This window comes from Onychostruthus taczanowskii, unplaced genomic scaffold (assembly GCF_017590055.1).
Source record: "Onychostruthus taczanowskii isolate IOZ18803 unplaced genomic scaffold, ASM1759005v1 scaffold34, whole genome shotgun sequence".
NCBI lineage: Eukaryota > Metazoa > Chordata > Aves > Passeriformes > Passeridae > Onychostruthus > Onychostruthus taczanowskii.
Genome location: NW_024500794.1, coordinates 6,819,351 through 6,830,792, shown reverse-complemented (window position 1 = coordinate 6,830,792; position 11,442 = coordinate 6,819,351). Strand labels below are relative to the sequence as shown.

The 11,442-nt window shown below is 39.0% G+C and overlaps 1 protein-coding gene across 1 annotated transcript in view; it reads left to right on the top strand.

The window, feature by feature from the left end:
- Nucleotides 1–1,657: 1,657 nt before the first annotated feature.
- COL8A1 (collagen type VIII alpha 1 chain) overlaps nucleotides 1,658–11,442 on the top strand; it is an 87,872-nt gene continuing 78,087 nt past the window's right edge. Inside the window, exon 1 of the mRNA XM_041410983.1 lies at nucleotides 1,658–1,733. The gene's annotated coding sequence lies outside the window, so the exon portion shown is untranslated. The remainder of the gene's footprint in view (nucleotides 1,734–11,442) is intronic.

Here is an 11,442-nt window from a genome sequence, read left to right as displayed (position 1 = left end):
CATAAACTTATTGCACTAAGTTGTACCCTTTCTTTCCCTATTCCCATGTTATAATTAGTTTGTGTAGCCTTCCTAAAAGCACACTGTAATCTCCTCACAGCAGAAACTCATTTCTTAATGAGAACTGTAAAAATACTTCAAGTGCTGCAGAAATAACAAAATAACATGAATTCTTTTCCCAATTAGTTGCAATAATGTAGAAAATGCCCTAGCCAACAGCAAATCAATACCTGTGAGAAATATTAGCAATTAAACCAGTCCTTTTCAGTTTGACAATTCCAAATCTCAGAGGCTACATCACCAGGGTTATGCAACTTCTTTTGCCACATAACACTGTCATCCAAGTTGATGTGTGCTTGATTTTTAAGCCTTTTTGTAAAAAGACAAGCCTAAATAAAATTGTATGCAACTCACTATGTTCTGATCAATTCACTCAGTACTGCTTTTTTTTTTTTTTTTTTTTTTAATCTTATAACTCCTCAACCAGTGATCAGTTTGGCCCTTTTGCAAAAGAAGTAGTAAAAATCATACCTCCTCTCTACAAGCTCTGCTACAAACTTAACTCTATAACTAAGATATTCATTTTTCTACCTGCTCCTTCCCAGATTTTAAGTCAGGATGGACATCTAGACTTTCCCTTAATTGCACACTACTGTTCTCCCCTTGCTGTTCTATCTTTCCAGCTTTCTCCACCTATTATATGTTCCAATATGACACAGGTTTTACTTGTGTATTATGGAAAATAACACAGGCCCAGACACCTCATGCAGGAAGATACATAAATAGAGAATTAGTGTATTTGAGATGGGTACAACTGTTTCACCTGCAGGAGCCAGTGTCTGCAATCTGTGCCATCCACTCTTCTGAGTGGCAAGCAATGAAGGAGTTAAAATGAACAATGAATGATTTTACACAGAAACCACCAGGAATGCATATTCCTACTGGTTTGTCTTTTTGGCTACATTTGCCTTTTGAGAATACCAGTTGGGAAAATTGTTTAGAACTCAGACACAGTGAACAATAAAACTGCTCTAAACTAAACTGCTAGAAAGTCAGTGTGTAGATGGAACATGTTACAGCTGCCTCAAGAAAAAGCTGTTCAGCTCAGCAAAACAGAAACGTAGGAGGGTTCCTGAGCTGAGATCTAGCAGACGTTTGGAATATAAAGGAGGTTCAATCCTTGAGAAAACAGACAACTTCAAAGACCAAGGGGCTGATTCTTCATAGCTATCTATCCCTTTTCAGAAAGGGAAACACTGATCTTTCTGATAAAGACTTTGCATTAATATCTCACTGCCACAAAAATCCTTCCAACAGATGAAGTGAGACCTAGTAGTATTGTAACTGCAACTGGAATAATTCAGAGATTTGGATTTAGAAAAATAAATACAGTAGAAAGTCTTTAATTAACTACAGATTTACAGAAAAACAAAAACCCAAAACAAAACAAAACAAAAAATCCAGCAAATAAATCCAACACTATTTTTCATGTATAAGCCATCCAGCTTGCTTTTCCTCCCCCTCTGTGTCCCCAAAGAGCAAAAACCTACTGTTCAATGCCTTCTGAAGGCTGTCTGCCCGCTATCTTCACTGCCCACCTACCGTAGGGAGCAGCTCCTCCCACCTGCACATAAAAGCCAAGTGCATGCTACCAGCAGCAGATCAGAGCAGTTTCTCAGTCCTCCACTGTTTTGAGCCAGTGATCTTCTCTCCTTGGATCTTGTGTACTCAAGGTAAGATTACTGCTACTTCAGGTTTCTGTTTTAACCAGCTAATGTGAGGAAGCCTTAATGTGAGCTTGAGCACTGCCTTGCTGGGTGGTGCTGGCTCCCCCTCCCCCCCGCCCCCCCTTTTTTTTTTTTTTTTTTCAGATGTAGTGTCATCTGATATTTAAGTTAGTAACAGTCTGTTGTTTTAGCAGAGAAATAAAAACAGATCTTGCTGGGAAACACTGTGGCTGGGGAAAGGTCGTCTCTCCCTTTCTGATGGATTTTGAAGAGATTAGTATGCCCAGACCAATTATAGCAATGTATCATCCCTCTTAATAGTCTCCTTTTCAGTCCAGTCAAGTTATAAAAAAAAAAAAAAAAAAAAAAAAAATGCACTGTAAAGCTTCCTTAAATTCTGTTTGAGGAAAGAAAAGTGCTTAGTGTTAATTTAAGGAAGGAACTGGGTTTTATTGCTAATGTCATTGACTAGCCAGATTGAGACAGTCTTGGGACTGAAGTGCATCTTCACAGGTTTCATTGCCTTTAAAAAAGGTGTGATGGAACTTAAGCCCTTACAGAAACACAGTAATAAGACTGATGGAATTCATTATAGTGTACCAAATATACTTAAAGTTGATATTTTTTACAAGCAGAGTCCTCCTTCTTGGAACAACAGACCTTGTGTCTCTATGAAACTTTTAGATCAACTTTGTATTTTTCTGTGGTTTTCCTACACAGGCATTTCTAGCATTAGAGGAAGGAATAGTGCCTCAGAGACAGCTACTGAACAGTTAAAACATTTAAAAGTGGTTTCAAAACTATATTTGCATTCCCATCCACGCATCTGTCCATCCTCACAGAGATTAATCTATTAGCGACTAGTAGCAGTTATTCACATTGTGTGAGTCAGTGCACTTTTAGCACACACAGTCACCTGTTTAAAGAAATTCCATCACAGAAATCCTAATCCTACAATGCCTCTCTCCAGTGCTCAGAGAGGAGGGAAAGCATGAGCTGCCAGAAGCCGCAGTTAATGCTGTCTGTAAATACAAAATATAGTCTACAGTTAAATAGTGGTATTTTCTTCTTAATGTCTAATTCTCTTTCTAAACTGAGTCCTTTTTGGTCTTTCACAAATAGAAAATCTTCTCTAGAAGAGAATTATGTCCATATATAACTGCATTCACATTAGCTGCAGTATTTTAAGCTATAACAGCAGAACTCTGCTCCAAGTACTCTTTTCTGCATACTGTATCTAGGAGTTTTTTCTGATTTTATATGTTATCTATTCTAACTAGTGTGGAAAGGAAAACACTGCCTTCAGCTATTTGCCTAGCAAGCTTACATAAGTATCTTTAAAAAAACCCCAAACAACAAAACTCCAAACCCCAAATAAATTGAACTATTCAAAAATCAAAGTACAGAGTTTTCTACAGCAAACTTAGAGTAAAACTATTTTTGCATCCAGGTAATTAATGTAAGTTGCCCATAGAAGGCAGGAAGAGAGCCCAATGGTTTTCCTCATAACTGGCAAGCTACAAAATTTTATTTCTTAGTTAACATGTGGTTTTTACAGCAAACCCCCCCTTTCCAAAAACATCCCTGTTGTAAAACACTGATATGTGATTTTAAGTTCAGTGCATACAGAATTTAGGTCTGCATTGTGGCAGTAAAACCTCATTTTTTTCACACAGAATTTTACTCCATCAGATAAATCAAAATTTTTAATAGATCACGTTTCATGGAAAAAAATGCATTTGCCACAGGAAATACATACAGGAAATGTGTATGTAGCAAAATACCTTTTATTAAAGCCTGCTGTGAAATGTAGTGTTTTGGCATTTGAAAAATGGATTGCAGGACATATTAAGAAAACTTTATTCAAAGGAATTAATCTAATTTAGATCAGAATCTCTTCTGAGTAGTTTCTCTCAGGCTGAGTAGATAATTCAACTTAGCATCACTTTCCAGCAGGGGATGAAGAGACACTTCACCCAGCAGGTCTCCAAGGGAGCTCAGATGTCTAGGAATGCATTTGTTGACCTCTGTGTTCATCTAAAACTCCTTTTTACAAGATCAAAGCACACTGATATTAAAACAAAAATACTGTTTAAAATAATGGTACAACCTGAATTAAGGGGAAAAAAAAAAGGAATCACTGGGAGAGCAAGGAATTCTGATTTTTTGAGTAATGATCATAACATTTAAAAATAATAAAGGTAAAGAGACTATATTAATTTTTTTGGCCAAAGACCAGTTAAGTGTTAAGCAGGGATGCTAAGTCACTTCTCCTGGCAGTTTTCTTAGGTTTGTAGGTGTTTATTTAGGGCAGTAATATCTACTTAATCCACTAGTGTAACTCCCAGTGCTGTCTAAAGTGCTAGACTAGATACATAGAAACAGAGGATAAACATATCACTCTCTGCTTATCTATGCATAGTTCTGCCACTGCTTGGGAGAAATTCTTCAGGAATTTATTTTCACACCTCTCTTTAGGGAGACATTATGTTTTCCTCTGGCCCTGCTGTCACTAAATATATAAATTACTTTACTCAAGGTCATACTGAAAATTCATGTAAGAATGTCAGATTTAGCTCCTCTGGTTTCCAGGCCAGCACTAATCCCACACTTATTTTGTATTCAGCCTGATCAAGTCCACCCCTTTGTAGCTTCTCTGTCTTTGAATGACTCTTTAGGGCTGAACATCAGGGAGAATTCCAGTGACAAATCTTGAGAGAGGTAATTTACTCCCAACACTTTCAAAATTCCTGTGAAACCCTTTACAAACCCCTTTAGAGGATTTACAAATAAATCGTTCTGGGAGAGTGTAAATAAACAATTAAACAAATAAGCAAATGCTCCTCTCTTTCTTACACTCTGTGGTTAAAGGAGACCAGCCCAGACCCTTGGTAGGCTGAGGAAGCAGAGATCCACTGCCATGGACCAGAAATGATGGACAACATCTGACTGTAGAATTCAGCCTTGGTAACTCAGCAGCAGTAAAGAGCTCAAAGAGAAGCTCATAGGGCTTAAGCAAAATTATTGAAAGGATCTTTTAGGAGACATAAATATTAATCTTCCTTTCTTTTTCCCTTCTGTAAACATACAGGATATAATTTCATGCACATTAAAACAAGCAAGCAAACAAACAAAAACCAAAGCCCCAACCACCAGCTTTGTCCTATCCCACTAATTTTTAGCCCTTAAGTTAATTTATGAGGGTACAGATTCATAATTGCTCCTATAGCCTTGCAACTACTGAATTTCAAAAAAGACCTCAAAGCCAACAAAACAAAATTGAAACTAAATAAACAAAAATGCACCTCACCCAACAAATTCCAGTGCTCAATTTCCAGAGTTATTACCCTAGCAATAGAGGCCTTGTCTCTTACTCTTTTAACTTAAAAAGTATTGCTAAGCATGCATTGTTCATAGAGAAAGTAGTGAACATGTGACAGGTAACTGGAGGAGTAGAAAAGGAGCCATTAATGGTCATCTCACTATCTGCCACAGAAGACAATTTTTATATATCTGTGAGCATATCTGCATGGCAGAATTTTCTGCCCCCTTATTCTGTGCCTTGCTATGTATCTCAGGGGAGGTAAGATTAAGTTTTATTTCTTAAGCTTATATATATTCCTATACATTCCCTTACTTGTTTTGCCTTCCAGTTATTGTAGGCTGTGGGTTCTTTCCTTCTACATGGAGATAATTTTTAATTTACACTAATGTCATATTCCTGAAAGAGCAATGGTTCAGTGGAGGTAGTGAGGAACAAGACAATACAAAAACATTAGAGGTGGTGTGTTCTGCCTGTTAAAAAACAGCAAACAGGTGTACTTAACTGTACAAAAGTTCTTTATTTTTGCCACTTACTCTTTGTAGATTTTTGTGCAGGTGTTGTTGCCTGTTTTGTAGGTTTCCCTCTGCAAACAGAAATCCCAGAAAAAGTTGTGGATCTATATATATATGTTCAAAAAGATAATGATGACTCCTGGTTCTGAAGCCTTTTTGTGCGTCTGGAGAAATAACTATGCCTATTCCATGTAGTCACCAGTAAACAATTATGCTTGTTCTCCCTGCACTCCTGAAATGTTAGATGTGTTTCTGTAATTGTCTTGATGTGTAATGAATTTTATGTCTCATAATTGCACTACAGGGAGTTAATACCACTATGAAGTCTTGGGACACCTTTAGGTGATTAAAACTTCATGCAAGTCCATATTTTATAGCAAAATCGAGATAAATATAAGTTTGTCGCTTACGAATGGCAGATGAAACTGTTGAGGGGTGACATTACATGGACTCTTTTTCAGAGGGGGTGAGAATCAGTGGCCTCTCTTGGTTATAAAAAACACATAAAGCAGTCCTATGAGAGTGTTTATCAGTTCCCTCTGCTGGCTACAAAGCCCAGGCCAGATGAGCAGCTGTGTTTGCGGAGGCGAAGGTCTCAAGTTCTATTCCCAAGTGCTGTGAGCCGGTGGTGAACTGATGACTGTGGTGTCTGTGCACGTCTGTGGACATCATTCTTTATTGGGATCTCACCAACAACCACACTGAGTTCAACATGAGGGCATTCAAAAATAATATGGACTGCCCTGTAGGTAAGAAATTTTCCACTTTGGATTTGGAACCATGCCAGCAGTTATGCCATTCATAATTCCACACAACTAGGGCATCCTTCTGCACCTTACGCACACCTTGCTTTCTCCACATCTTCAAGACAAATGTGTGTGTGTGCTCATTGCACTTATTTTAGAGACATCTGGGCAGTTAGTGCAAATATTCTTGGCAATCCTGAAGTGTAACACTCCAAAATGTCAGCTTCTGAGGACTCCACATTTGAAAGTAAGAAGTAAATGGTACTCTCTAACCTTAAAAAACTCTAACCTTAAAAAAAAAAAACCAAACCAAAACAAAACAAACAAAACCAAACCAAAAAACCGACAAAGCAAAACTAACAAAAACTGCACCACGAAACAAAATAGAAAAAGCACCTAATTACTTCTTTTCCATTCCTGTAAGATAAGGCCTATATAACCAGGTTACACAACTGGAAAAACAGGTCATACAGTTTATGCAGTCACTTTGAAATAAAGCTGAGATGAAAAAATAATGTACTGCAAACTTAAGAAAAAGTTTTTTGTTTTAAAAAATATCCACAGCACTAAAAATCACTGACTCCTGGATCAGCTATGCCAGTTTACTTCAGCTCCTAGGAATCCATCATGGCAACATATAGGATACATAAAACCTATCCCATTAAAGGGAGAATGAGGCAAAACTAACAGCTTGACATGGTAGATATCAAAGGTATATTAAAAGCCAGAACTTTGAAACATCTGCAAGCATATGTTTCCTGCTAGCTAAAAAAGCAGCCACTCTTTCCAGGCGAACATACTTCTGCTTTGAAAGTAAGAGGTTGACAGTCACACACTGTGGATTTGCATAGGGAAGTCCAACCAAAGTATTTGACCATTTTTGCAACAGAAAATTCTGGAGAGTAAAACAAGTTTCTAACAAAACCCATTCTTATTATATGAAGCAACAACACATGTATGTAATACATATTTTCTGGAATGGAGATGCTTACTTTGCATCTCACTCAACATAGTTTTTTCAAAGGCACAGAATGGAAGGTGGCACAGCCCCAGGGACACACAAACCAAAGATAATCAATTTACCACTAAAGGAATCTAGCAGTCAGGCCTGCTTATGGCAGCACATAACTCACCTCTGTTCTGCCCTTCCATTCTTCCCACCACGCATGGAGTTCCAGTGAAGGCACAGTATCAGAACAAGAGTCTTATTGTAGCTTGGAGACCAGAAATTCTCTTTCAGCTTGCCTTGAAGAATAGCAGCAACATCAACAACAAAACAGGGTTCAGATATTTCCTAGTATTCCTTTTTAAATGAAGTAGGTGATCTTAGTTGAACTCTCAGTTGATGGATATTAATGTAAAACACACAACGGGGACCCTTGTTGGCAAATTTCAGCAAAAAGTCAAGAGGTAGTTGCTTTAGGTCAAAGCTGAGCCATAAAAGCAGGTGTGTGAGGAAAGTTTGTGTTGCCAGCATTAATAGATCTGCCACCTGCGCTATAGATGAAAAGCAAATAAGCAAAGAGCAGTTAAGGAAGTGTATCTCACAAGCACTAGCATTCGCACAAAACATATTTTAGAAAATGAAGGGGAAAAAAAGACAACATTCAGTACTTGTTTCTTTTCAGTCAGTGGCTTGAGTTGAGTTTACCATAGTAGCATGTCACATTGTTTGCTGCAGAAAAAATGCAAAGCTTAGGCCTTTAGGAGTAAGTATCTTGTGCTTTACTGATTCTAAAAATGTCAGTGCTTGTCAAAGCATTTTTGAAATAAAACCAAAACCATGTTAATAAAATGAACTTACCAAGACAATGCTGTCCAAAACTGATTCTTAGATTTCTTTTCAGTAATAAACTGCCTCTGTGGTTGCTGAGTTGATAGGGAAAAGGATTAAAGAATCAAAGCCAAGTTCTGGTTAACTCAGGGTAAAAAACAAAACAAAACAAAAACTAAAAAAAGCTACCACTGAAACAGAACACAAGCCCTACAGTAAATGGACAGACTTTTGCTGAAGGTGGGCAGAGCTTAGCAAAATCTAGCTATGCTTTCACAAATGGCTGTAATCATTATTAGGCTCCAATTGAAAATATTCCAGGATTGCAACATTCATTGTAGGTGTTGTAGGTACACCTTGTGATATGCTGCTGTAGGTTACTGGACAAGCCTCAGTACTTTAATATGTAATCACAGGCTGAATGTTAGCTCAGAAGAGCTGCCATGCCTATTTATTAATTCCCTAAGTGAATTAACAACTGGAAGGATTCTGTCCCATCTTATCCCAGCCTAATGGATGAACAGCTCAAAAATACGCTGCAGTGGAGGCTGAAGATGTTAATGATGAGCTGAGTTCCTGCTATGCACACAAGCTGCATGCAAAGCCAGGCAGTGAGAGCTCTGGACTGTTCTGCTCTATGTTCCTAGAGGTGCAGATTCAGCAGCAGTTCCTGTCTTCCACCGAAGAAAGTGGTGCCATAGTTGAACATTCTGTGTCTCTTACAGGAATTCCTGCTCTCCTCCAGTTCAGCCACCCTATCTAAATTTAGGATGTCTGTGCAGTACAGTCCAAGCTGCCACTGCAAGGATATTATTTTTAAGGGGGTTTTTTTGGTGGTTTTTTTGAGGGTTTCTTTAGGTTTTTTTTTTTAGTTTTTATGCTTAGGAACTCCGACAGACTATTATTATCTTTTGGATATCTGAGTGTAACTTAATACATCAGGAAACATGGAAGACATTTCAGGATCGTTCCCTAAGCTTGCATTACTAGTCCCAGCTAAAAACATTGCTCATACAGAAAACTGGATATTTAACATTCATCATCATACTTGATTAAAGAGTAATTTACAGGAGTATTTTTTTTTTTGAATGCACTCGTATAGAATTATCAGATGGCTTTTAAATTGTAATTTGAAGGAAATCCATTCGTCTCAGGTATGTTTTGTAATGTCACCTTCATTCCATTTTGATTTTAGATTGTTCTTAAGCAACTAGCTCCAAATACTCAGTGTTTAAAATCCAAGCAGTGGTGGTTAGTTCTGGCCTGTGATTCTTATGGAATATTTCTGTTCCACAGTCAGGATGAGATAGTTCTTTGATTCAAATTTCAAGCACAAAAACTGCCTTTCACTGAGTTCAGAATTCACTTAAAATTAATATTTTATATTATTTTTCTAAATATCCTATTTTCAACATCACATCTCTCACTTCTATGCTAAACACTGTCAAGAGCTCAATACAAAAGGACTGACAAGCAAAATAAATTAAATTTGTGATTGCTCAAAGGCATTTTCTCTGCTACATGTGCTTTGAACTTTTTACTAACTGCTTATCTCATGAAAATAAGTATCTCAAAAATAAGTAAACAGAAACCATTACATTTTCAATGCTCCGCTTGTCAAGCACGTTTCAAGAGCTGGGGTTTTAGCTTGGACATTCACAACATACACACTGCCTTATCCTTCAAAACAATGACTGCAGCTGAGACCGAGAGCTGGTCCTGCAATTCCCCCCAAACCTGAAGGAGACTGAGGAGCCAACATGGCACTTTCTGGAAGCACTCAGCATCACAGACCTCAGCTCGGGGTGCAGCAACCCTTCCTTCCTGGCTTCTCCTTTTCTGTGATGAGACATGATGAGGAGAAATATTTTTGCTTTCTCAATTGCCTGTAAGTTGAGAGAGCTTCAGGAAAACACGAAATGTTGTAGCTAATGCCCAAAAGCTGTAAAGATAGCAGGAGTTTGTGTCTGCATTCTGTGTGTTCTGCATTCTTTGTGTAAACTATCCATGGGCATCCTTCTTCCCAAGCTTTGTTAACCTCGCCCCAGGTCTAAGATGGCAGAAGCATGTGAAGACGTAAACCTTAACATCAAGGCCTAAACCTTAACAAGGCAATTCTACCAACAAGTAATTTGTTTTTCTACCCCCTGGCCATCGCTTAGAGCTTGCTTGTTAGCTGCTCTCTGTTTTGTGGATTAAATCTCCCTTCTTGTTGATTAGGCTTGAAAGGATACAAAGATCAAACATTAAGGAACATCCTTTCTTAAGAAAATTTTACATATTCCACACTTTCCAACAAGCGGATTGCATTTAGCGATGATTGAGTTGTAATGGTGTTGTAGTCTAAAATAAAACCAAGCCTCAGGGCACCTGAGAGCTCCACCCTGCTCCATGGCCATTACCTGCCGTGGCACGGTCCTGAGGCCACCGTGGCCTGGCGGGGTGGTGACAGCTTGCCCTCGCTGGGCTGTGGGGACATCTCAGCCCCAGCAGGCCGTGGTGAGGGCTGGCCATGGTGAGGGCAGGGCCATCCCCAGCACGGCTCAGGGCCCTGTCAGCCAGGCTGGGCTCCGTGCCCTGGAGCACCTCTCAGCTCCTTCCCTCATGCTCCGACATCAGTGCCATTTCTGCACAGAGGCAGTCGGAAAACTCATTTACAGTCTGTGCCTCCCATTCCCAAAGGAAATGCAAGGGTTGAGGAGAGCAGAAACTCTCCACAGCTCAGTCAGCTGAGGAGCATTTATGGAAACACAATGCATTTGAGGTTTTTGGGTTTCGGAGACACAGCCCCAGGGCTTCGCTGCTTCATGCCGGCCTTGGTGCCCCTTGGAGAAGGATCTGGGCAGCATTAGCTCGCACAAATGCCGACAGTGCTGGAAGGCCAAAAACGAAGGCAGCTGCTGGGGCAGGGGGATCCACTCTCAGCGGAAAGAAAATGTCACATCATGTGAGGGAAGGCTACTCAGAAAGAGAAGGAAGGCTGCTCCAGCACACACTACAGGAGGTTCAGGACCTTTCAGATTTCCACATCTGGAGGCAAAACTGAAACTGCTGTAAGTTAAAGAAAAAAAAAAAAAAAAAAGAGGAAAGTAAAATCAGGTTCATTTTGAAGTTAATGTTCCCGGATCTTAAAATCCAAAAACCCACCTGCAAAAGATACTGCTGTATATAGTATCTAGTATAAGAGTAACCAGTGCTATAGAGTTGAAATCCTAAACCCTCAGAACTCTCCCAAAAAATACCAAACACTTGGGTGGGATGCGAGGAAAGAAATGTCATGTGAGGAAAGAAAATGATAAAACAACTGCACTCAACAGGCAGGGAGTTCAGAAGGCAAACAGCTGTAAAGAAATCATGA